Source organism: Erythrolamprus reginae, unplaced genomic scaffold (assembly GCF_031021105.1).
Source record: "Erythrolamprus reginae isolate rEryReg1 unplaced genomic scaffold, rEryReg1.hap1 H_38, whole genome shotgun sequence".
In the NCBI taxonomy this organism is placed as follows: Eukaryota; Metazoa; Chordata; class Lepidosauria; order Squamata; family Dipsadidae; genus Erythrolamprus; species Erythrolamprus reginae.
The window spans coordinates 61449-89197 of NW_027248493.1; the positions used below are offsets into that span (position 1 = coordinate 61449).

General features: G+C 38.3%; 1 long non-coding RNA gene across 1 annotated transcript; it reads left to right on the forward strand.

Annotated features, from left to right (window-relative positions):
- Nucleotides 1-217: 217 nt before the first annotated feature.
- LOC139155648 (uncharacterized) lies at nucleotides 218-4515 on the forward strand. The gene is made up of 2 exons (XR_011557108.1): nucleotides 218-983; nucleotides 3682-4515. It is a non-coding gene; the product is annotated as an uncharacterized lncRNA (long non-coding RNA).
- Nucleotides 4516-27749: the final 23234 nt, after the last annotated feature.

The window sequence follows — 27749 nt, forward strand, 5'->3', positions numbered from 1 at the left end:
TAGAAAAAAGAGAGGAAGGAAAAGAGAAAGAAAAAGAATGGAAGTAAGGAAGAGAGAAAGAAAATCAAAATCTAGTTTGAAACTAGCTCAACTATTTAAGTGGCATTTTGATATTGATAGAGTTGCCCTATTATGAGCTCACTGTTATAGACACACAGTACAGTATTTTATTTTGAAATTCTCTGAGGCAAAACAGGGTGGGTTTTTTATTTGTTTGTTTATTTATTTATTTGTTTGTTTATTTGTTTATTTATTTATTTATTTATTATTTCTGTGCTGCCCAGTCCCGAAGAGACTGCCGCTCAGACACTATACTTCTCCGCCCACCCCCCAAAAAAATTAGAGGGAACACTGCTGTCCATAGCCAAAAATGGTGTATTTACTTCCGCATCTCTACTTCGCGGAAATTCGACTTTTGCGGGCAGTCTCAGAATACATCTCCCGCAAAAATCGAGGGAACACTGTATAAGCTCCTTGGTCTTATTGGTATTAAGGAGCAAGTTATTGGTGTTAAGGATCTCATCATGATAGACAGTGTCATCTCCCCCCCATGATAGATGATAATTTTTAGAGCAAAATAGAGGTGTGATGCGTGATGAGGTGGTTACATCAATTCTATTTCAGTTTAAGTTTTCTTACATTAATAGCAGAGGTCAGGTGAGAAGAAAAAAACTCAAATAGCAAGATTTTTATTTTTATTTTTGCATTAGATTTATTTTTTTACGCAAATGAAAAAAATCTAGGCTATATCACTCTTCAGTCAGTTGCCCTTTCCTTCTGGGCTCTTCTGCTTCTCTGCCTAACAATATAAATGATTATATTCCCTCTTAGGCAACTCGTAGACAATAACAACAGATCTATTGAGGTGCAATTGATCTTTGACTCCATCACAGAAGCCGATTTTCATACTGATTTCAGATGTGTGGCACAAAATGGTGGTGGGAATCGTGTACAAACAGTGACAGTCACGGAAAAAAAGAAAGGTCTGTATAACAACCCAATTATACTTATTGCCATCTTTTCCTCATTTTTTTTTTCTGATTACAGTACTCTGATAATGGACATTCATTTTCACATTTTATACATAAGGAAAGAAGGTTAAGGAATAAAGTGCCCAAAGAGCTGGAATAATTTTTGGTCAGGTCATGTTTAAATTACATGATTTCTAATAAGTTGTTTTATTTTCAAATAATTAAAATTTCTCTTGGCATGTTTCCAAAGGAAGAGGAAGGGAAATTATGCACATACAAAATTATCCAGTTTTGCCAAAGGTTATTCCACATTTTGTTTATTACTGCTATGTAATGAGTTTTTAAAATTCCCTCTGGAATCCATAACTTGTAAGTTAATAAGCTAAATGTCTCAACCTATGCATCATACAGATCAGTTCCCCAATAAATGATACATCTCTACTAGAGCTATTGGCTCTCATTTGGAGGGCTTCTTAGGTGCGCTTCTTCACACTAATCACATTGATTTCCATTATGAAATCAGATGTAGTTCCAATTTCTGTTCTACTTCACCAAGTTTGGAAGGGGGGTGGATTGTCCTTTACTGATGTGAAGAAGTAATCTATACAAACAACATCTACGTTGACCCAAGTCAAATGTTTGGCACCGGGACAAGATATAACATACTATTGATGGGTTCTCTCATTTGCTGAACACGGTGCTGCAAGCAAAGGGCGGTCCTTTCACGTAAAAATAAACATGTTTATTTTTACGTGAAAGGACCGCCCTTTGCTTGCAGCGCCGCTGCGGCATCTTTTCACATAAAAATAACAATGTTTATTTTTACGTGAAGACCTCCCTTTGAAGGAGCTGGGGAATCCCTCCCACGAAGAGATTCTGGGGGTGGAGCTTTGACATCACCGGCAAGTTGCTAAGGACGCCAAGGTGATCACTTCCTGGATTCCATGGAATCCAGGAAGTGATCACCTTGGTGTCCTTAGTAACCTGCTGGTGACGTCAAAGCTCCGAACGCCAAACGCAACCCTGAACTTTGCCCAAAGTTTAAAAAAAAATTGGGTTTGTGTTTGGCGTACCGAACACCGCAAAATTTGGTACAGATCCAAATTGTGCGAGTTTGGTTCGGCCATCACTACTTATTTACAATAGTCTTAATGTCCTGGGCTATGCTTAATATGTCTTTATTTCCAATTGGCATCGTTTTACAACAAAGTTTAATCCACGTTATTTATCTAACGAAGGGAAAGATTCTGAGAGCTATATTCCCCCCAAAACAGCACTTCTGCTTCAAATCAGAAATTCCTCTTCATTATTCTGTGTTCAATTTCATTATTTTATGTTTACAAGTCCAATATATATAATAGTCAATTTATAGTAAGGCAGAGACAGCTTCCAGTTCAAGTATCAATGTTTTTTCTCTTAAAAATAGGATATTATTCCAAAAACATATCTTCTTTTAAACCCTCCAAGAAAAACTCTCCCCCTAGTTCTCAAATGTTTTTCTTCACTATTTTAGCATTCCTGACCCACTGGTATTCTTTAGCTCCCCCCACCTGTATTTTTGGAGTTATTTTTAAAGGCAAACACTCTTTTTTTATCTCAGGTTGTAAATAACTCATTTTTTCTCCTTCTTAGTCTTGTTAATTCTGGCCCTCCTTCAGCTAGAAGCTTGCCAGCTTAGGAAGGGAAGATGAGGCTCCCCTCTACCCTCCTGGTGGTCCCCCTTCACTTTGCCCACTGTATGTGGGGGGCTTAGGTCTGAATTTGAGCTGGCTGCGGAGGTTGCGGTCCCCGCTTCCGATCTCGTCGAAGAAGGAACTGGAAGTTCCTAAACTTTAGTGTTCTGTTGGACAATAGCTTGCTCAATCTGTACACTAAAACATTGAAGAAATTCTACTTCAGTGGAGAGTAGCAGCAAGTGGAATTATCTCTTAATTCCATGTAAAATGGTTTGGGACAACCATTCACAACCACTTATGAGTTGGCAGAAGTGCAACAATGGGGAACATATGTATCTTCAAGTGTCGATGAACTGTAGCATAAATGTATCCCAATATCACCCAAAAACAGGGGAGAAATGCTCCCAGCTCGGGCATGCTTACCAGTAGTCAGAGAGCTGGTAGCGATGGCAGCACAAGGCTTCGCCCATCCACCCGCACACCACCATGTGGGTTCTTTTACCCTCTGAGCATGCACAAAGCGTTCTGTGCATGCACAGAGAGTAAAAGAACCCAAATGGCATTGTCCAGGTGGGTGGGCAAAGCCTCGCACTGCAGTCGCTACCAGCTCTCCAACCACTAGCAGGCACGCCCAAACTGGGAGCATTTCACCCCTGCCTGAAAAGTCATAGATTATATTAATTACATTATATCAGTGATACATGATATCTAAAAATATTACACACTTTCAGAGTGAAGGGCAGTATTGAAGGAATAAAAAGCTTGCCGTTGTAAGGCTATTATCCAGTTACACACTTTTGGAAGCATCTGACTTGCCTATTTTAAAGCTGCGCACTGATTGTATATTCTTGCAAAATGTAACCAAATTTCTTTTTGTTGCCATACATATGGCATGTTGTTGTTTTCTGTTCCATCTGCTATTGATAAAACTTGTGTTTGTGAGAACCAGGCAGCTTAGAAAAACAATGATTTAACCAATGCACAGTATGTTGTCTAACGTTGAGGTTTTTCTTTCTTTCTTTCTTTTTTAAAAGACCGCGAGTTGTCTTGGTACTTGGCAGTGACTCCTGTGGCTCTGGCTGTTCTCATCATAGGAGGAATATACTTCAATAAATACTGGAAGCAAAGATCTACCAAGGGTTATGTTGTGGCCAACTCCTAACAAATATATTTTTATTTCATATATATGTTACTTTAGCATTCTAAGTAATTTTCTCATCTGTCCTAAGACATCTAGAATCCTTTCGGTGTAAACAGAAATGAAGTTGCTGTTTTCATGCTTATTAAAGGAAATGCAACTTTCTATAACAACAGAAATACAATAATTGAATTTTTAAAATGTCATTTATAATTTTATTAATGAAACCTCATACAAAAAAAATGTAACTTTAATAGTAGCAAGCATGAATCAATTACTATGTTATTTGGGTTTTATATTAATGGGGGTTTGTGTGTATACTTTATAAATTGCATTGCATTTTAAAAAAAAATATGATTAAATTTAAAACAAAGAGAGATGGGAGGGAGAGAAGAGAATCTTTCAGTGACAATAAAAAAGCCGTATTTCTGTTAAAAAAAAACCTAAAGGAAATTAACCTTCCAAAGGAAAATAAATTACATAGTGAACCTACCATTAAGTTACAATTCCAATTTTTCACTTCTTTGGTATCAAAACCTTATTTTATATTTGTTATTGCGAGTTATGCAAGTTATATGTTAAGTATAATGTTTGATTTTGGGGAATTTTGGAAGCCAGTAAGATATTAAAGCTGAACAGGGAATATAGCAAATGTAGTTAATTGTATTATAATTACAATTGTATACATTTGATGTCATATAATAAATTATATATTTTTTCTCTAATTTTACTGTTTTTACTGTTTACTATTTATTAGCTGATTAAGAATAATTATGAAGGCTAATATCCAATTTTAATGTTGTATGGTATATCAGCATCAGAAACTTGATTTATTTACATTATAACAATTTTTTTTGTTACATCGGATGTTGCCAAACTGGCTGATCCATCTGCACAGAGAACTCACATGCCTGCTGAAAGTGTCATATAATCGAGCATCCTTTAATTAAACCAAATGATAATCCCTGTGATCACTTGAGGCTACACTATCCTAATATTAGCATCAATATTTTTATTTATATCTGTGGAATGCAAGACCCTTATTAAAGTGACCCAGACCATACTAGAGAAAGCTAGGGCAGAAGATGTTCTGTGAAAATTCTATAGGTATCTGGAGGAAAACAATGCCAGGATCCAGGGCTAGATACTTGTTGAGCAAGTCCTGATGAACTGACAGAAGCCAAGAGAGCAACACGATAGGATTATTGCCGTGTCTTGTTTATATCTTGCTTGGGTGTGGCAATGTGTTCTCCCTGGGGCTACCTTTGAAGAGCAGTCAGAAAAGATAGCTGATACAGAATTCAACAACTTAGTCATAGAGACATCTTATTCACCCATATAACATTACTATTTCAAGAACTGCAGTGGTTGTCAATTGGCTTTCAGGTACAATCAAGGCACTGGCTGTCTCTTTTAAAGCCTTGCACAGCTCCAGACCTGGGACCTTAGAAACATAGAAGATTGATGGCAGAAGAAAACCTCATGGTCCATCTAGTCTGCCCTTATATACTATTCCCTGCATTTTATCTTAGGATCAGGAGGGTCAGGAGGATGTTGGAAAGGCAGGAGCCACTGCGCAAGCATAGAAACAAATGATAGAGCGCAGTTGTTAAGAAGTAATGATGCTGCTGAAACCCTAATAAAAAGGGAGGGTCAGAGTGCTTTGCATGGGTGTTTATCATTTGTGTTTGGAAGAAAGTAACATTGTTGCAGCGTGGTTGCATTTTGGTTTGGATGTCTGTGAACTCTCTGACACTCAAGCAGGAAAGGCTGTGCAGATTTGAGTGTGGAATTCTGACTTTATGGACTCATAAATCAACAGTGTTCTGGCACAAGCCTAAAACATATCGGGTGGACTTTAATTGAGTAACCCTGACCTTCTGGACTCGAAAATCAGTATTGGTCTTGCATTCAAGCAAGACCTTTGTACACAAAAGAGACCTTCTTGATTTATTCCTCTCCTGTCATGTGTTTGACTTATTTCTGTGCTTGTGGATGGCTAGTGGATGGCTAGTAGTAGCCAGGCAGAACAAGATGGATATATGCATTTTTAAATTCAGTTACTGTGGATTACCAACCATGTCTGCTGGAAGTTTGTTCCAAGTATCTACTATTTTTTCAGTAAAATAATATTTTCTCACGTTGCTTCTGATCTTTCCTCCAACTGACCTCAGATTGTGCTTGTATCTCTAGACCCATCTAGAGATCCAATTTTATCTGTCTATCCACTAAGATCTTGCCTCAGTAATAAAAATCCTTCCAAATCATTGTAGAATAGTATTTTTCTAGAATTTTGAATCTCTCTAACCTAGTTTGTAGAAAGGTCACTGAAACCTGGCTGTTCCAGCAAACCTTGAGAGTGGGGTGTGTTAATGTTTTTTTTTTCTTTTGGCACTGCAATATTTGTGATGGTCTGCAAATCCATTGGAAGCAAGCAACAAATTGTGTTTTTGTTTTAAAAAAGAAAAAGTGTTTTAAACTAGAAATTTGTGTTTTCAGGCGTCATAATGACCAAACTATGTTTATGTAATTGCTTCATTTGTAAACTATTTATATCATGACTGTGCATTTATAGACTAAGATATTACTAATTATAATTAATCATATAGATAAATGCTATTGTGTTTGTCATTTTTGTTTTACAATGGATGTTGATAGCCAGAGAATGGAAAACAAATGTTGTGTTGAATGATTTGCTTTTGGGAAGAAGTCTGGAAAGGAAGTAAAATATTATTTTCCAGAAATGATTTGGCCTAACAACCATATATAGCAATGTGATTACTGTTTTATCAACGGTCATACTTTCAAAGTTTCCCCTATTAAAAAATTCAGTTCTTGTCAAATTAAGAAATCTGCTTCTTTTTTTCATTAAATTTGGATATGACTATTTTATGAGACATGCATTAGTCATGTTTGGGTTTTCTTTACACAGAACCTAGTTATTCCAAAGATAATTTTATTATTTATTAATTAATTGGATTTGCATGCCCTCCCTCTCTGAGAACTTATTATCAATTATCTTATTGATTACAACAAGGCAGGATTCCCTTGGGTACCATTTGTTGAGGGTCAAGGGAAAGGGAGGGTTTTGCCTTCTCCTTCTGCTCACAATCTCCATGTACAATTGGTGGGCCACTGTGTGACACAGAATGCTGGACTCGATGGGCTTTGGCATGGTTCTTTTTATGTTCTTAACAATTTGCAGAAGAATCTTATACAAAGTACATTAAAAACTCAGTCCCTAAATTTGGAACTATTTTTCTGCAAAGTTCACAGTAAAACATGTTTAACACCTTCTCATTAATCTTTACTTTTTGGATATAAATAAATAGCCATCACAGCTTAAACTCATAGTTAAATGTTGTTTAATTCTAGTTAATTCTAATAAATTAAACAGCTTTATGAGTAAAATTTAATTGCATGATTGGAATGAATAAATAAAATAACCTTTAAAGTTTATTATTGGAATAAAAATAACATTTAATGTTTGTATATCCATTTTCACATGGTGTGGACGTTCCACGTGTAATTGAAGTTAGGTCTTTGTATGAAAAATTCCTTCTCAAAATGCTTCTTGATATATGGGCCTGTGGTACAAATACAAATGGGAATTATAGGACAATAGAGCTAAAAAGGACTGTTGTAGAATATCAGTATATCCATACAGAATTGAATATGCAACATATCTGCATTATCAAAAAAAAATAGGCCAATTATAATAGCGTCACAAGTTCTATTAGTCCTTAGATGAAGTATCAGTTATCAAAAAGGTCCTGTATATAAATGATTTTTTGGTTTAATTCCATTGGCAGTTTTTGGTACTTATACAGGCTACTACTATGGTGTAAGAAGTGTGATGTAACAGAAGTGTTAATGCATGCACATAATTAGTTTATAGAGCTTTAACTGGTGCACATGGCATTTCAATACTGTATTATAAGTGAGAAAGTATGACCTTTTTATGGCAAAACAGCCATAAGGGTCCCACATCTGGGACAGCCCAGAAAACCTATGCATTGACAAACTTTACATCTACCATTTGTAAAAGGCCATACTGCCTGCTGATACTTTATGAGATCCTTGGTTCTTGGGAAGAACTTGATGCATATGAAGGCCAACACCAACTAAAATAATGACAGTTGTGATTTTATATTGTTGTGAACAACCAAAATTGGGGGACGATTCAAAGGGTGGATAATAATGCCAAATCCAGTTTAAACATCTGTCTGTGGGACCAACAACTGCTACTGCAACAACAATAATAATTCCAGTCTCGAAAGTACAGTGATACCTCGTTTTACAAATTCCTTGTCATACAAACTTTTCGAGTTACAAACCCGGGGTTTAAGATTTTTTTGCCTCTTCTTTCAAACTATTTTCACTTTACAAACCCACACATTGTTTCGTCTTACAAACTTTTCACCTTACAAACCTCGTCCTGGAACCAATTAAGTTCGTAAGACGAGGTATCACTGTATTCTATGGATAAAAATTAATAGTTAGGCATAAATGCTGAAGTTGCCTCTAATATTTTTGTACTATCATCATAAGAGAATTTAATATTTCAACATTCATATCATGGCCAGCTACTATTTTCATAACAACATCATAGACATCAGCAATACATTTCCTATATTCTTGGATTTTGAACACCTATGTTTTGTATAACTTTTTTCTAATTTCCTCTTCAAATATCAGTTCAAGCATTTTATTGAAATAGATTTTATGAATCATTATCAGCTACATTACAATTTTAGCTGCAATTTTTCAAAAAGCATACTTTTTAACTTGGTGTCACTATAGGTAAGTCCAATATTTATTCCTCTGGAACATTTTCTGTGCTATAACATTCCATTTTCTCTTCTGAATCCTAATTCATGACATCATTCAAATGTCTTTAAATTTTGCAATGATTTCTCTGCCTTCATTTCCTAACATTCTAATAGTTGTTTCAGAAGTCATTCAAGAATCCAGCCACTTCCTGTGCTGTGTTCATAGTAAGTCATAGAGAAATAGATGTACTCCCAGAAGAATTAAAGCAGCTAGTGAATATTTTGTTTACTTTCCATTGTAAGCAACAGATTTCACTTTCTTGAGTTTATTTTGTCAGGACCAAATCCTGAGATCCTGCATGGTTAGATAAAACAGGGAAGGTAACACCCTTTTGGTTGTGTTGAAACATTAATTCTTGATTAAGCACTTGAAAGACTCAATAATATCTTTACTATCCAAAATACGAATACTTCACTAATTGTTAATGTGACAACATATACTTGAATAGTTTCATGAACTGTTCATCTGTTTTTTAACATCCTTTTATTTTGACATGATTAACTGTTGCTTTTAACTTCTTTTGTAATTCTTGGCAATGTCCTCTCTGAAGTAAGAATTAAAAGGGAACTGGCTTTTTTCATGTCTGAACAATAAGGCTGCAGAGCATAAAGATAACAAAACACAAACTCTGTTCTGTATTTTTTTTTGGAAAAATAATATTTCATATGTATTATTGATTTTGTATATAGGAGACTGCAGCCTGGGAGCCTTAGAAGATTTCACTGATTTGTATATAAACACAATAGTTTACTTTGGTCTCTCTCTATATATATATGGATGCACACAGCATATATATTCATGCATAATCTCATTTGTATGTTATGATACTTCTTAACTCCAAGAAGTACTGTAAAAGCTGCCCCGAATATTCCCTACTTATGTTCTCTCAAAAGCGGAAACTGATTTTTTAAATAGAAGCTGATTTTTCTCACTCTAATTAATGTTTATCTATAGAATACTAAACTTAGCAAGAAAATGGAGGTTATTAAGATAACTAACCAAGGTTGTCCAGCAAAAATAGGACATATCTTCATGTTCTCCATCCACAGAGATAGTCTTAAAATCAAATATAGTATTGTCTAGTTCTTTTGATTAACTTCCTTAGCAGCTGCTCCCAACAGCACAGTGTTCCCTAATAAGTGCTAACTTCACTTATTCTGATGATTATGCTCTGGTTTATTTTGGCTGGTGCCTGAAATTGACAAGATTCTAGTCAGTTCGATCTGAAGGGTTTTACCAACTGTAACAGATTCCTGCCATTGAAAAACCACTTTTTCTGATTATGGGAAAAAATAATTTTATATACATATATGTCTATGATTTTTTGCAGTTTTTCACTGTAATTTTTGTTGTAGATGTCAAAAAATTAAACAATTCATTTAATTTTGTCTTCCTTCTTATTCTCAACCTCCTTTGCTGATTTAGTTATTAGATAATTCTACCCCATTCTTGTTCTTTCCATGCTAGTCACATCACATATTTTTGATATATAGAGACAAATTCTCAGAAGCCCAGATGATTAATTTTGTTCATTTTTCAAAGGTTATTTGGACCGGGAGTCACTGCTCACAGTCACTCATGCCCTCATCACCTCGAGGTTCAACTACTGTAACGCTCTCTACATGGGGCTACCTTTGAAGAGTGTTTGGAAACTTCAGATCGTGCAGAATGCAGCTGCCAGAGCAATCATGGGCTTCCCTAAGTATGCCCATGTTACTCCAACACTCCACAGTCTGCATTGGTTGCCGATCAGTTTCCTGTCACAATTCAAAGTGTTGGTTATGACCTATAAAGCCCTTCATGGCACCGGACCAGGATATCTGCGAGACTGCCTTGTGCCGCACGAATCCCAGTGGCCATTTAGGTCCCACAGAGTTGACCTTCTCTGGGTCCCGCCTTCTCTGTGGTGGCTCCGACCCTCTGGAACCAGCACCCCCCAGAGATTGGAATTGCCCCCACCCTCCTTGCCTTTCGTAAACGCCTTAAAACCCACCTCTGCCATCAGGCATGGGGGAAATGAGACATCTCCCCCTTGCCCATGTAGTTTTTGTGTATGATATGATTGTGTGTATGTTTTTATATATTGGGTTTTTTTTAGAACTTTTAATGTTAAATTGTTATTTTTAGATTTTAAATATTAGATTTGTTACCATGTATTGTTTTTTATCACTGTTGTGAGCCACCCCGAGTCTAACGGAGAGGAGCGGCATACAAATCTAATTAATAATAATAATAATAATAATAATAATAATAATAATTTGTTTATATTGCACTTTAATTATTTTCATAAGTAACTAAAGGTGATCAACGTATTCTTTTCTCCCCTTATTTCCCCCTACTTTCCGCCATCCTGTGAGGTGAGCTGGGGTGAGAGAAAGTGGCCCAAATCCATCCAGCTGGCTCTCAGTTTAAAAGGTTGACATGCTGTTGCAAAATTGGAAACTGAGGATAGTTTGCATTCTTTCATAAGTAATAACTTTTTTCTGTCTAAATTCTATGATTCTTAGATATGAAGCATCTTTTAAAAAAATCAACTCCAAAATCAAAATCAAAATGTGGTTTTGATTTCTAATATTAACCAGTTACATCCATGTTTAAACTTTGGATAAATAATATACAGTATATGTTGAGCTGCATACAGTTATAGCTGTATAAAAATGGTCTTCTGTAATCTGAGAGAAAGAGTAAATGTAAATCTGAAAGTGCTTCAAAAGCCATCTTCCAAGGGTTATTCACAGTTTTTTCTGTTTATCTTTTGTGATCATCTGGATGTAGTAAAATATGTTAGGAAACATCCCTGAATAATCTATCTTAACATGCCATCCTTTAACAATCACAAAAACCACACTGTTTGTATCTTGAGTAAGCTTTGTACTTGTGTAATCGGTAGTCTTTTAATCTGGGAAAAAAAGATAGTAAATAGGAACTTTAGAAATTGTTTTCTCACATGATATTTGCAGATTTTTCTGCTAAATTGACCAAGAGCCTGAGGAAAACACCCGCTGAAAATGATTCAGAAGTCAACTGCTATGGACTATTTATAGATTTTTATGTTTATTTTTTATGATCTTCTGAATGTAGTAAAACACGTTAGGAAACATCCCTGCATAAATATGCAATCTTTTAACAATCATAAAATTGACATGCTGCTTTGAGTCATGAATAAACGTTTGCTTCTGTTTTCATATTAAAAAAGTTAAAAGAAAGCAAAAAAAATCTATTCTGTGGTTGCCATCTAGGTTGAACATTTTTAACAAAACACGGTTAAAATCTCTAAAGTTATTGATTCATGTCTGATTATTTATGTTTCAAAGATGTTTGTAAACAATGAACTTTACAAGTGTGAAATATTGATACAGTTTCTCTTCTACACAATAAGAAAGTTGGGCTAGGGTTAAATAGTATGATGGGTTCCTTAGATTAGCCAGAATTCTCTTAATTCTGAAAAATTGTCCACTTGTAATAGAATGAGGCAATGATCTTGAGAGGCAGGAAGAAGAGCAGAAACTAAAGCAATGATTTTTCCTACCATTTCTTCATCATTCAGTCAGAACTGAAGAAGCTTCCTGGATGAGAAGTAAAATGTTTTGAAGGGAGAAAAAAGCCAAGAAAGTCCAGCTGCCTTTTGAAAAGCACTATTAAGACAAACATGACCTGGATGATTGAGAATGGATGTTTATGGATACAGTGGAACCCCGACATACGAGCTGCTCGAGATAAGAGCTACTCGAGATAAGAGCTGGGAGAGGAGAGACATTTTTGTTCGTCTCCCGAGCTCAAATCCGCGATACGAGCCGAGAAGAGCCGGGCTGGCTTACTTTCCTTCCTTCCCGCGCTGATGCAGAGCCACTCGAACAAAGCGTCGCGCCCCTCTGACGCTTTCGGCAGCTTCCGAAGCGACGCTGGGCTCTTTTGCCGCCAAAAGCGTCAGGGGGGTGTGACGCTTTGTTCGAGTGGCTCTGCATCAGCGCGGAAAGGAAGGAAAGTAAGCCAGCCCGGCTCTTCTCAGCTCATATCCCGGCACTTGGTGAGTGGAGAGGCGGTCGCCTCCCCTGCCGCCCCACTCTGGGGGTCCTTGGCTTCTGCTGGGGGTGGGGGGATCCCAACGCTGTTTTGAATTTCACATTCCGAGTGGGCTAGCAGGGAGATAGGGATCGCGCGCAACTGCCCGTGCGCCCCCGACATTGAATATCACCTTCGCCGGCCTCTGCTGAGAGAACGCTGCCACGTCTCTCCTGCAACCCCCTTGCTGAGAGCCCAGGACGCGGAAGTTCGCCTTTAGCGTTTGGCTTCAGGAGTTAGCTTGCAAACGGCGCGGCTGTTTTAAAAGGTCGCTGCCGGCCTGGGGGGCTTTCCAGAACCCCCCCAACCCCCAACCCCTTCCTTCCCACCCTTCGTCCATTCATTCACCCATTCCTCTCTTGATCGCTTAAAGCCGGTCCCTGGTGCAAAAAGGGTTGGGGACCTCTGTCCTACAGGATTGGGTGGCAGAGAAGTTGAACATATGTAAATTTAAAAGTTTAAGAAAGTTTATAAGTTAAGTGAAAGAAACTTCATTATTCATTTATATGTACATGTACATTTCTTCATTAAAAACATGTCTTTCTGCATAATTTAGACTAACTTTGTGAGTTTTTTGAGGGCTGGAACCAATTAAAATTATTTACATTAATTCCTATGGGGAAAAGTCGTTCGAGATAAGAGCTGCTCGACTTAAGAGCCCAGGTCCGGAACGAATTAAACTCGTATCTCGAGGTACCACTGTATAAACATCTAGACAATGATCTGATCAAATATATTTTAATCCAAAATAACCTCAGACCTTCCCTAGTATTAAAAAGAATAAAAGTAAAGGACAGAAGGATATTTTTAGACTTGCAATATTCTGTTCATATACGGTAACCTTACAATAAAGAAATTAATATTTCAAATGGCAAAATTTGATTTCCACCATGGCTAATTATTACCCCTTAATATTTATTAGCAAGCATTTCCAAGTATAGCTTTGTGCATAGAATTGCCCTCTTAATTCCTAATATGAAGCAACTGGTGGGAAAAATACTTGTCTGCAAAACACATATTTGACTTTTTTAAACTGTGTAATTTGAAATGCATTCCGGTAACAAAATTGCTTTGTTTATAGGTTAATTTACAAACAATGAAAATCTTCATTTCTTTGAAGGAAATCAGTGAAATTTATCTAAAGTAATGTTTGCCACTCTTGCTATTACAATACAGTCATGAAAACAAAGAAATGCCCAACAGTTTTCTGGCTCTTGGACATACTTAACCCTTAACAGGAGGAGTGGTAGTGTCAGAGTGGTTGGAATGTAGTATCCCACTACTAGGAAAAGGAGAGGGGTGGCATACAAATGAAATGAAATGAAATGAAATCAAATCAAATCAAATCAAATCAAATCAAATAATAATTAATTAATTAATTAATTAATTAATTAATTCTGACGGGCTCAAGTTTGACTCAGCCTTTCATCCTTCTAGGTCAGTAAAATGGGGACTAAGATAGTTGGGGGCAATTATTTATTTTTTGTTTGTTTGTTTATTTATTTATTACATTTGTCTGCCGCCCCTTTCCGTAGACTCGAGGCGGCTCACAGCAATAGTAAAAACAATGTAAAATACAAATCTAATATTTAAAAAACTAAAAAGCCATAATTTAAAAAACATACAACATATCATTACATATAATAATGCTGATTCTCTAAATCCTTTAGAGAGTGTTAACAAAGCACTGTGAAACAATATATGATTTAAGTGCTAGTGATAAGTGCTGACAGGCAAGCTAGAGTTTGCATTCCAAATTTTTTTTTGGGGGGGGGGGGAGTAAAAAAAAGTAGTTGGAACAAAATGTATTATTTAATTGCCGCCCAATCCTTTGGGATTGGGCGGCATAGAAGTTGAATAAATAAAATAAAATACATTTAATTCAGATTATACTCTTCGCCTTTTGAGCAGTGAGAGCAGAGCATATGAATATTCCATGGAAGGATTTGTTTATATGAATAATTTACACTGTTCATCTTTCATGAGTTGGATTGCTTAATTCTGACATTCTCAGCTGCTGTTTCCTGTTCTATTCCCATCATTTCTAGACGATAGGAATGCTTTAACAGATAAATGAAACTAAATTCTACTTGAGAAACCTCTTGCATGGGTCTATCCATGAGTCTGCAAAGGCAAAAAGGAATTTAGTGAGAAATCTCTCTGTTTGTATGTGTGTATACCCATGATAGTGTATGAGCAAACACCCACACCAATAATGCAATGGCATATCCCTGTGCATGAATGAAATTCAATAGGGAAAAAAGTAAGGTTCTACATTTAGGCAAGAAAAATAGAATGCACAGGTGCAGTATAGGTGATAAATATGAGCCAGCAGTGTGCAGTAGCTGCCAAAAAAGCTAACACAGTTCTGGGCTGCATTAACAGAGGGGTAGAATCAAGATTACAAAGTATTAATAGCACTTTATAATGCCTTGATAAGGCCACACTTGGAATACTGCATTCAGTTTTGGTCGCCACGATGTAAAAAAGATATTGAGACTCTAGAAAGAGTGCAGAGAAGAGTAACAAAGATGATTACAGGACTAAAGGCTAAAATACACTGTTGCAGGAACTGGGTACGCCTAATTTAATGAACAAGAAGGAATAGGGGTGACATGAAAGCAGTGTTCTGATATTTCAGGGGTTATTGCAAAGAGGGAATCAAGCTACACTCCAAAGCACCTGACAAAAAACAATGGATGGAAACTAATCAAGGAGAGAAGCAACTTAGAACTAAGAAGACATTTCCTGACAGTTAGAACAATTAACCAGTGGAACAACTTTTGTCTCCAGAAGTTGTGAATTCTCCAACACTGGAAGTTTTTAAGAAGAATTTGGACAACCATTTGTTTGAAATGGTATAGGGCAGTGAGAGCGAACCTATGTCACAGGTGCCACAAGTTGCATGCAGAGCCATAACTGCTGGCACACGAGCTGTTGCCCTAGCTTAGCTCCAACATGCATGTGTGTGCTGGCCAACTGATTTTTGGCTCACACAGAGGCTCTGGGAGGGCATTTGTGGCTTCAAGAGCACCTCCGGGCGGGATGGCGAAGGCGCTTTTACCTTTGCTTGGCCCCAAGGGAAGCCTTTGGAGCCTGGGGAGAGCCAAACACGAGCCTACTGGGTCGACCAGAAATTTGGAAACAGGCCATTTCCAGCCTCGAGAGGGCCTATGGGAGGCGGGGGAAGCTGTTTTCACTCACCCTGGGCATTGAATTATGGTGTGGACACTCATGCATGCATGATACCTCGTGTGCATGCTCTTTTGGCACCCAAGGAAAAAAAGGTTCCCCGTCACTGGTATAGGGTCTCCTGTCTGAGCAAGGGGTTGGACTAGAAGACCTCCAAGGTCCCTTCCAACTCTGGTATTGTATTGTGTTGTGTTGTATTGTATTCAGTCCTGTCCTGTCCTGTCCTATCCTATTCTATCCTATCCTATGCTATCCTATCCTATTCCTCACTATTTGCATACTTTTCAGTGATGTGATATTTTTATATTTTAAATTATTGAAATTATGATTTATGACTGAAATGTATTTAATTATGGGATTAACAGCAGTATTAACAATCAAACAGTAAACAACAGCCTACGCAAGGAGGGAAAAACAACTCTCCCACCAACACTGACAAGGCAAGCCAATTGTTTATAAACAGAGAGCAAACCCCAGTCCCTTCTAGCACTGAAGCAGTCACTTAATTGGGTAACTGAACATCTGCAAGGAAACAATCAAGTTCAGAAAGGACAAAAGGCTCTACAGTTAACTATAGTTCTTTATCACAACCATTTCCATGCCATTCCTAAACAGGTCTGGACTGGTAAACAAAGAACAGCAAAATAAGTTTTAAAATATTCAAATAATAACAAAACTGTATTACAATAACCTTATTCAGAGAGTAAAAATGAAAGAGCTTGCAAGCTAATAAGAGCTGGGAAAATCATTAGCACCTGGTTAGGGCTGGAAAGAAACATTCTTCACAGAGAGTGACAAGGAAAGAGCTTGCAAGCAGGTTAGAGCTGGGGACATCATTAGCACCTGGTTAGGGCTGGAGAGAAAAAATGGGAGAAAGTTAGCGCAATGGAAAAAATCCTGCAAAGACTTAGGGCTTGGAAAATATTCTTTGCAAAGGGTAACAATGAAAGAGCTTGCAAGCCAGTAAGAGCTGGGAACATTGTTAGCAGCTGGTTAGGGCTGGAAAGAAGCACTCGGAGCAAGTAGAGCAATAAAAAACTACAAAGACAGGGTTTGGAAAGCATTCTTGGTAGAGAGTAATAATGAAAGTGTTTGCAAGTGGGTAAGAGCTGGAAACCTTGTTAGGGATGGTTAGGGCTAGAAAGAAACATCTGGAACAAGTTAGAGCAATGAAAAAAATACATTGCAAAGACTTAGGGCTTGAAAAACATTCTCGGCAAAGAGTAACAATGAAAGAACCTGCAAGGTAAAAAAGGAAAAAGCTTTGAAAAAAATACATTCAGAGTATAAGATGCACCTGAATTTTCAGCCTCTTTTAGGAAGAAAAAAAAGGTGTGTCTTACACACCAAAAAATATGGTATTTAGCATCCCCATAAATTTCCCTTCCCAGAGAGGTTTTCACTTTTTTCAAAAACTGGTGCTTACACATACCATGGCACCTTGGTCAGCAGGAAGAATAATCCCATTGAGGAAACTACAGATGGAAATGGAATTCCTTCAGATTTGGCAACTACATAGGATCTGGTTGGCTAAGTTCTCCCAGGACAGGCTGAGTCACTTGAGAACTGGTGGTCTTGAGGTTAACCATCAAATGTAGATTGCTGATTTATAATTAATCAGCACTGAGAATCTCGTGTTTTGGCTGAGTATTATTAAATAATATTTTACAATACATTTTCCTGTAGTTTAGTTTCCAGATCCAGTAAAGTCAGCCTCCCCAAAACTGGTGTAAATCTCTGTAAAGCTAATCCTCATTTATACAAGCTGATGCTTTAAAACACAGGTGTCAAACTCGCTGCATCATGTTGATGTCATGTGATGTATCGTGATGTTTTTGCCTGCAAGAAGCTGGGGTGGATCTGGCCCATGGGACACTAGTTTGATACTCCTATTCTAAAAGAATACCAATAGAGATTAGATTAGATTAGATTTAGATTTATTGGATTTATATGCCGCCCCTCTCCGCAGACTCGGGGCGGCTCACAACAATGGTAAAAACAGTACATAGTGACAAATCCAATACCCACCAATCCAATTACAATTTTAAGTTAAGAAATTCATAAAACAACCCCAATATATATAAAAAACAAGCACACAATCAATCAAACACCAAAACAACAGAGTCTGGGAGTCTGGAAGCCCAACACAGAATCATATTAATCATTAATATTAAATTAATTAATATTAAATTAATATTAGAATTTTAAGGAGTTTTATAATTTGCATCTATCTCCAAGAGGTACTGAGTTTACATGAAAGATTTTGGATTCACTGAATCACTGAAATTGCTAGTTCATCATGAACATATAAAAAGCACAGAAGTCAATCAGCAGATTTGAATCAAAAAGTTAACCAGCAGATTTGAATCAGAAATACCTGTATTTCTGTATTTTTCCTTATGGTTAGTTACAGAACTGCCAGGACACCCTGATCTATGATTGATTGATTGATTTAGTCCAACACATAACACACATTGAAGAGAATAGATATTTAGTAATACAAATAAAGAAAAGAATAGAAGAAAAGATATAAAAGTATAGGTGAACATATTTGAAAGGAAGAAAAGATAAATGAGATAAGGAGAGACAATTGGACAGGGGACGGAAGGCACTCTGGTGCACTTATGCACGCCCCTTGCTGACCTCTAAGGAACCTGGAGAGGCCAATCGTGATAGTCTAAGGGAAAAATGTTGGGGGTTAGGGGTTGACACTAATGAGTCAGGTAATGAGTTCCACACTTCGACAACTTGGTTGCTGAAGTCATATTTTTTACAGTCAAGTTTGGAGTGGTTAATATTAAGTTTGAATCTGTTGCGTGCTCTTGTGTTGTGGCGATTGAAACTGAAGTAGTCATTGACAGGTAGAATGTTGCAGCATATGATCTTGTGGGCAATACTTAGATCGTGTTTTAGGCGTCCTAGTTCTAAGCTTTCAAGATAGTTAGCATTGATGGAGGCCTAGGCTGAAGTAACAAGTTTAAATAAACAAGGTCAGTGAAGGTGTTCTCTCACCCCCTCCTTTAAGCCCCCTCATTGATCTGATAACCGGCCTCTTTGAAACCTAATTTTTTTGCATACCTTCTTAATGACTGTGCATTAACCAGAAGCACCCAGTAAACTCAGGCCATAAAACTAAATCATTCAATGAGATGACCCAATTATTGTTCTAACCTTTGGACTTCTGATTAAGCTCACAGTGCATGTTTGATCATACCAGACAGGGACAATGAGCAACCACCTCTCAAAATCCTTTGGGAATCTGCTGAGTCTTCCTTTACTTAGTTCCTTTACTTAGTTCACTCATAGTTGCTCAGTGGTTTAAACCAGAGGTCCCCAACCGCCGGTCCGCGGACCAGGACTGGGCCGTTGGGGTTTTTCAGCCGGTCCGCGGCGCCAGGGCCCCCTCGGCCTTTCCGCACCACCAGCGGTGCTCCCCCCACCAGCCAGCCAAGCCCCGCGCCCGCCGGAACCGGCTCCTCGCTCTCCCCCCGCCGCCCGCCGCGTTTGCAGGAGGTGGGGAGGGGCGGGCGGCCCGCCAAGGCCAGGAGGGACGCTGCTGCCCCCCCTTCCCTCTCTCCGCCCGCCGCTGCGCCTCCTTGACGCCGAGATGTCAGCACACGGGCGGTTGCGCGCGCTCCCTATCTCCCTGCTAGCCCACTCGGAATATTCAAAATAAGAAAAGCCTTTGCCGGCGAAGGTTTTTCTTATTTTGAATATTCTGAGTGGGCTAGCAGGGGGATAGGGAGCGCGCGCAACCGCCCGTGCACCCCCGATATTGAATATCACCTTCGCTGGCCCCGCCTCTCCTGGAACCCCCTTGCTGAGAGCCCAGGACGAAAGTGCTCTCGCAAAGGTGAGGCGGGCAGGGCGTGCGCGCGTCACCGCTGAGAAGAACAGAGAGAGAACGAGAGTGAGAGCAACAGACAGCAAGATAGAGAGAAAGTGAGAAAGAGAGAGTGAGAGAAAGGGGGGGAGAAAGAGATAGCAAGAGAGAGAGAACAAGAGAGAGAAAGAGCGTGAGAAAGAAAACAAGAGAGAAAGAGTGTGAGAGAGAGAGAGAAAGCAAGAGACAGAAAGAAAACAAGAGAGAGAAAGTGAGAAGAAGAGAGAGAAAGAGGGGGAGAGAGAGAGAAAGAGAGGGGGGGAGAGAGAGAAAGAGAGGGAGAGGGAGAAAGAGAGAGGGAGAGGGGGGAGAGATAGCAAGAGAGGGAGAGAGAGAAAGAGAGAGGGAAAGGGGGAGAGAGGGGGGAGAGAAAGAGAGAGGGAGAGAGAGAGGAGATAAAGGAAGAGGAGAGAGAGAAAGGAAGAGAAAGAAAGAAAGAGGGATAGAAAGAGAGAGTGAGAGATGCTCAGTGAGCCTTTCTTTGCAGTTGCCTTTCTTTCTTTCTTTCTTTCTTTCTTTCTCTTTCTTGCTTTCTTTCTTGCTCTTTTTCTTTCTCTCTTTTACCTTCCCTTCCTCTATTTCTTCTTTTCTTTCTCCTTCCTACCTTCTTCCCTCCCTCCCTCCCTTCAGTCCTTCCTCTCTTACTCTCCCCTTTCATAAGTTTCCTTCCTTCCTTCCTCCGTTCCTGTCCCTTCCCCCTTTCTTTCTTTCTTTCTTTCTTTCCTTCCTTCCTTTCCTCCCTCCATTTCTTGCTTTCCTTCTCCTTCCTCCCTTCTTTCCTCCCTCATTCCCTTCTTTCACTCCTTCCTCTCTTACTCTCCCCTTTCACACCTTTCCTTGCTTCCTTTGCACCCTTCTTCTGTTCCTGTCCCTTCCCTCTTTCCTTCCTTCCTTCCCACCCTCCATCCATTCATTCACCCATTCCTCTCTTGATCGCCCCTTTTACGGCGCCGCTGACAGCTAGCTCCCCCCCCCCGGGCCATGGAAAACTGGTCTAGCTTAAAGCCGGTCCCTGGTGCAAAAAAGGTTGGGGACCTCTGGTTTAAACAAAGTAATTAATTGTGGCTGGAAAAACAATAGAGGCAAGTTTGCATAAACATTCAGTTCCTTGCAAACTAATTATGAAATTTCTAACTTGATTTGGCTTTAAAACAGTTCCATGGCCATGTCAATGCAATATTTTCTCATTAGGGGAGCAGAAGTCAAAATTTAGCAACAATTATTAAAGAATGTAAGTTGGTTCTTTCTTTTTATTTATTACTGCATTTTAGTTTATGGTACATACATTCAAACATGCCTCTGTTGTATTTAGAGTATGTTGTATTAAGGAAAGTGAGGAAATAAGAATTAATATGCAAAGAAAGTTTGATCATTGTTGGATCTATGCAAAGTAAAAATTCCAGTATGTTTATTTCAGATTCAGATATACAGTACTAATCATTATTTTTAAGAAAAAACTTTTAAAGTTTAGTAAAGAGGAAATCATGAAGCAAATAAATAGCAGGTTCTATTAACCCGAACAAATCATTAGAAACACTGTACTTACAGAATCATTAGAAGTATTCGTTTGAATTCGGAAAAAGAAGAAATAATCTCCTTCATTTCTACAGTTACTGAAAGATATTAGAAATAAAGAACAGGCAGCAGCTAGTCATGCATTATGTCATGGAGAACTGTGAAAATTCTAGGTGTGGTATTTTTCCAGAATATGCCAGAATAAGCAAATGACATCTCAGAAAGATTTTCTAAGTTAATTCAGAAAAAATTAATTCATCCCAGTGCATGCCATATTGACTATGAAGCTAAACTTACAAGGTTCTAGATCATGGGTGTCAAACCCAGGGCCCCTGGCCTGGATATGTTACATGCTGGTCACCACCATCCCCGGTTTAGCAAAGGAGAAAAAAGTCATGATACATCACATTTTATTTTTTAATTATTTATTTATTTTGTCCAATACACAATACATATTGAAGAGAATAGACATATATAAAGAAAAGGATAGAAGAAAAGATATAAAAATAGAGGGAGAAGATATATGAAAGGAAGAAAATATATGTGATATATGAGATAAGGAGAGACAATTGGACAGGGGATGGAAGGCACACTGGTGCACTTATGTACACCCCTTATTGACCTCTTAGGAACCTGGAGAGGTCAACCCTGGATAGTCTAAGGGAGAAATGTTGGGGGTTAGGGGATGATACTACTGAGTCCGGTAATGAGTTCCACGCTCCGACAACTCGATTGTTTAAGTCATGTTTTTTACAGTCAAGTTTAGAGCGGTTAATATTAAGTTTGAACCTGTTGCATGCTCTTGTGTTGTTGCAGTTGAAGCTGAAGTAGTCATTGACCAGTAGGACATTGCAGCATATGATTTTGTGGGCAATACTTAAATCGTGTTTTAGGCGCCATAGTTCTAAGCTTTATAGACCCAGGATAGTTAGTCTATTGTCGTAGGGTATTCTGTTTCGAGAGGAGGACGGAAGGGCTCTTCTGGTGAAGTATCTTTGGATGTTTTCGAGGGTGTTGATGTCCGAGATGTGCTATGGGTTCACATGATGATGTGAATACCACCGCTGACTGCCTCCCCCACTCGTTATGAGCGCTCCTTGTCCACCTCTGGTCATGTCAGATTCTAAGGAGGAAGAGCCAGGCCCCTCTGGATACCCTGGGTTGTCAGCTGACGTAGAAAGTGAGAGTGAGGGGGAAAGTGACCTGAGTGAACCCGAGGAAACAGTAGAGGGGGCTGATAGAACAATGGGGGAGTGGGAGGAAGACATTAGAGTGGATAATTAGATAATTAGAGTGGACCGACACAGACTTCAGAGGACAATCAGAACTGCAGAAAAAGCAATTGCTGCCAACCTGCCTTCCATTGAGGACCTATATGCTGGACGAGTCAAAAAGAGGGCGGGAAAAATATTTACTGACCCCTCACATCCTGGACACAAACTGTTTCAACTCCTACCCTCAAAACGTCGCTACAGAGCACTGCACACCAAGACAACTAGACACAAGAACAGTTTTTTCCCGAACGCCATCACTCTACTAAACAAATAATTCCCTCAACATTGTCAGACTTTCTACTAAATCTGCACTTCTATTCTAGTAGTTTTTCTCATTCCTATCACCCATTTCCTCCCATGTTGACTGTATGACTGTAACTTGTTGCTTATATCTTAAGATTTTATTAATATTGCTTCTTCATTGCTTATTTGACCCCTATGACAATCATTAAGTGTCGTACCACATGATTCTTGACAAATGTATATTTTATTTTATATACGCTGAGAGCATCTGCACCAAGACAAATTCCTTGTGTGTCCAATCACACCTGGCCAATAAAATTCTATTCTATTCTATTCTATTCTATTCTAGATGCTAGGTATAGATTTCCGAGAAGGCAAGAGGACTTGCACGGTAAAAGGAAATAAGCTTACAGATTTACCTCTTTGGGGTGTGATGTCACTTCCAGACAGTATAAAATTGGGTGTGGGGTTTCAACGCTGTTGAATTGGGTAATTGGGTGTGGGGTTTCAACACCGTTCATTGAAGAGGTATTAGAGTGGAGTATGTGTGTGCTGGAACAAGGCTTCAAAAACATGATTCCTGCCACTAAAAGACATTCTTTGCTGGATGATGTTTGTCTGAGATTCCGGTGAGCTGGTTCATTCTCTTGAATGATAAATAGACTCTGTTATCTAAGGCAGTGTTTCCCAACCTTGGCAACTTGAAGACATTTGGACTTCAACACTCTGAATTCCCCAGCCAGCACTTGCTGGCTGGGGAATTCTGGGAGTTGAAGTCCAGATATCTTCAAGTTGCCAAGGTTGGGAAACACTGATCTAAGGAATGCCATTAGGCTGAGTTGGTACTTTTCCTCCACTTTGTTTATGCTTCACTCCAGAGAGGAAAATCACTCCCTTTTCCTTGCCATTCAATCTGCTTTTCACCGTGTGTTGCTTTTATCAATAAAGAGTGTGATTTTAACATGAAATAGTGGACTTTTGGGTCGGTGGGTTCGCTCTGAGAAACCATGCACAGAACACTCCCCATCTATTCTCTGCCTCTGAAGTCCAGCTGATCGGGAAGAAATGGGAATTTCCCTGGAGTGAGGAAAGAATGGAGATTTTGCAATATCCATCCCCTGCCACTCCCACCAAGCCACGCCCCACAGAACTAGTAGCAAAAATGTGAATCCCACATGTGATTATCTACTTATTCCAACATAAACATAATATCTACTTGTTGTGGAACAAAAATAGTTTTCAAGGCTTGCAAACTTTTGAGTTACTCTCACTTACAGTTCCAAAAATATCAAAATTATCATCATCACAAGCTTTATTAGAGGTAAATACCTATACGAATAAACACAGTCTTTCCTGGAGTGATCACCAGATATGTATATAGAACAACAATAATAAGAGTATTTTATTGACTTAAACACTGGAGTTACAAATACCAAATGAATTAAATAAAATTGGAACATTGAACACTTATTTATTTTAAACTTACTTTTTGCCTGGATTTTGAGAAAAAAAATATAAGATTGAACTGTTTTATTCTAATCATGAGAAGAACAATTTAAAAACATTTTGAGTCTTTTTTAACTTTATAAATGAATTGCTAAATATTTCCTCTCCACCCCCCGTTAGTCTGGTGGCTCCCTGCACTCCTTTATCCCCTCTTCATATATAATTTGATCCCAAGTGTCTCTTTCTTATGTTCTAGGATTGTTTAGATTTATAGAATATATAGAAATGTTTTAAAGTAGATTTATATAGAATTTAAAGTAGATTTATATAAAATTGCATTTTTCTTTTCTTTTTTTTCTTCTCTTCTTTTTCTGACTTTTTCTTTCAACTATTCTTATTTCAACAGTTTTTAACTGAGTGTCTAATAATAATAACTACATTATTTGAATCAGCGATCTGGTGATAGAATAGAATAGAAATTTATTGGCCAAGTGTGATAGGATATAAGCAACAAGTTACAGTCATACAGTCAACATGGGAAGAAAAGGGTGATAGGAATGATGAGAAAAAGTATTAGAATAGAAGTGCAGATTTAGTAGAAAGTCTGACAGTATTGAGGGAATTATTTGTTTAGTAGAGTGATAGTTTTCGGAAAAAAACCTGTTCTTGTGTCTAGCTGTCTTGGTGTGCAGTGCTCTGTAGCGACGTTTTGAGGGTAGGAGTTGAAACAGTTTGTGTCCAGGATGCGAGGGGTCAGTAAATATTTTCCCCGCCCTCTGTTTGACTTGTGCAGTATACAGGTCCTCAATGGAAGGCAGGCTGGCAGCAATTGCTTTTTCTGCAGTTCTGATTGTCCTCTGAGATCTGTGTCGGTCCTGTTGGGTTGCAGCACCAAACCAGACAGTTATAGAGGTGCAAATGACAGACTCAATGATTCCTCTGTAGGACTGTATCAGCAGCTCCTTGGGCAGTTTGAGCTTCCTGAGCGGGCGCAGAAAGAACATTCTTTGTTGTGCTTTATTGATGATGTTTTTGATGTTAGGTGACCATTTTAGGTCTTGAGATATGATAGAACCTAGAAATTTAAAGGTCTCTACTGCTGATACTGTGTTGTCTAGTATTGTGAGAGGTGGAAGGGTGGAAGGGTTTCTCCTAAAGTCTACCACCATTTCTATTTTTGAGTGTGTTCAGTTCTAGATTGTTCTGGTCACACCACAAGGGTAGTTGTTCAACTTCCTGTCTGTATGCAGATTCATCATTCTCTCGAATGAGTCAGATCTCTGTTGTATCATCTGCAAACTTCAGTAGTTTAACAGATGGATCGTTTGAGATGCAGTCATTAGTGTATAGAGAGAAGTGGTGAGAGTACACAGCCTTGGGGGGCACCTGTGCTAATTGTACGTGTATCTGATGTGATTTGGAATTATTTGATATTATAATATTATATTTTTCAACTGAAAATTAAGTTTGCATAGTATTGGAAGTATCTTTTTATATATATAAGTTGTCTAAGCATTGTTGATATATTGATATATTGTTGATATATTTTCTCTTTAACCTTCTTTCAACTCTTGTGTTTCCCTGCCTTTATTGATTTTTAGCTGTATTTTTTCTTTTTTCATAGTATGTTTTATTAATATCAACTTTATAAATAACAATACCAAAGATTGTGAGATTATAAAATTGATGCCACTTTGGAAATGATTAAAATTTATAGGTTTTAGAAGATCTAGAAAAGCACCTAAGATGTCCACTACTTCGACTATCATAAAAACTTCAAAGAAACAAACTACAACCCCAACTGCTACACCACAAAGCTCCCCCTCACCATCGCCATCTCCCTTACCACAAAGAACAATAACAAGTATGTTGAGCAAGGAGAAAGAAAAGGAAAAAGAAAAACCCCCGGTACAACCAACCTTGCAGACTATTCAAGACACATTGGCCTTGCTTCAAGTCTCTATGAAAGCCAACAGAGATGATGCACGTGAAGAAGCCCAAAACCATTATGAAGGCATAAAAGCAGAAATGAGTAACTTGAACGTTGAGATGGAACATGTGAAGGGAAGTGTACAAGCAATGGATGGGAAAATGGAAGCGATGCAGCAAACTTTAAAGGAAAATGAACAATGGATGAAGAAGGTTGAAGACAAAATGGATAAAGCCGAAAAGAGAATGGATGAATTTGAGGACCACAGTACAGTGCCAAACAGAGGATTTAACGAAGCCATCACCAACTTAGAATTACAACGAGCCTCACATGGGCTGAGGTTCCAAAATGTGCACAAAGAAAAAAGATGAAAACTTAGGTTCGAAAATGGCAGAAATAGTAGGCAAGATCCTACAGATGGACCCACAGGACGTAATTTAAGAGATTGATGAAATTTACAGAGTCCAAACTAGCTATGCGGAAAACCATACGAGATGACATCTTGAATTGGTCAAAAGATGAAAGTTTGAAAGCAACAGCGGTCATGAGAGATCGGGTGAGGAGAAGTGCCCCTTGACGTGAGTAATGTTGAGTTGGCCACACCCATCCAGTCATATGAAGCACCACAGTCGTGAAATGAATGACACCGCTATTACGAATGCTGCAAGAGACATAAATGATGATCGGTTGTAAGTGCGACGGCCAATCAAAAGTGCGAAGACTGGTCAGAAATCACTTTTTTCAGTCCTTTGGACAGGGACTACTCAGAGGGTTGAAACGGTGATTTTTGACCAGTCCTTGTCCTTTTGACCGGTCCTAGACTTACAACTATCCTAACATTTTTTCGTTTTGCACCCTATCTTGTCACCATGATGAAAAGAAGCACCACAATTGTGAAATGAGTGACACTATTGTTAATAATGCTGCAATGGGCATAAATGTGAGGATGGTCATTAGTGTAAGGATCCATCATAATTCAGATTTTTTAGCTCTCTGAGTAGTCCCTATGCAAGTAACCAAGCCGACCTGATCACATGACCAGCTAGCCACACCTACAAATAAACCATGTTTAAAAAATTGAATCCCATCACCTGCCACAATACAGGAGATTCTGTCGTATCACATCCCATTTTAAATCTTACTTTCAACAAGATTATAAATTGATTATAGCTACTGATTATACATACTTATTCACTTTAGAAACAATATGATAGCACTATTAATTTTAGTTTAAAATTCTGAATGAAATCTACTCAGTTGAACAGAAATCTCCCTTTTAATGCAATTACAGTAATTGCATCCACTACAACTCCTTTCTGAGTTGTCATTTGCAATATTTGCAAGGTTAGTTTTATATTTTTAGATTGACTATGACTATTGTAAATTATCCCACAGATGGTACTCATCATATAAACTCCCAGGATTTGGGTTGCTTGCAATGTGACACAAATATAATAAATAAACTTTGGGTAAAGGAAGACAACTGTTTGTTTGTTTGCTTGCTTGCTTGCTTGCTTGCTTGCTTGCTTGCTTGCTTGCTTGCTTGCTTGCTTGCTTGCTTGCTTGCTTGCTTGCTTGCTTGGTTA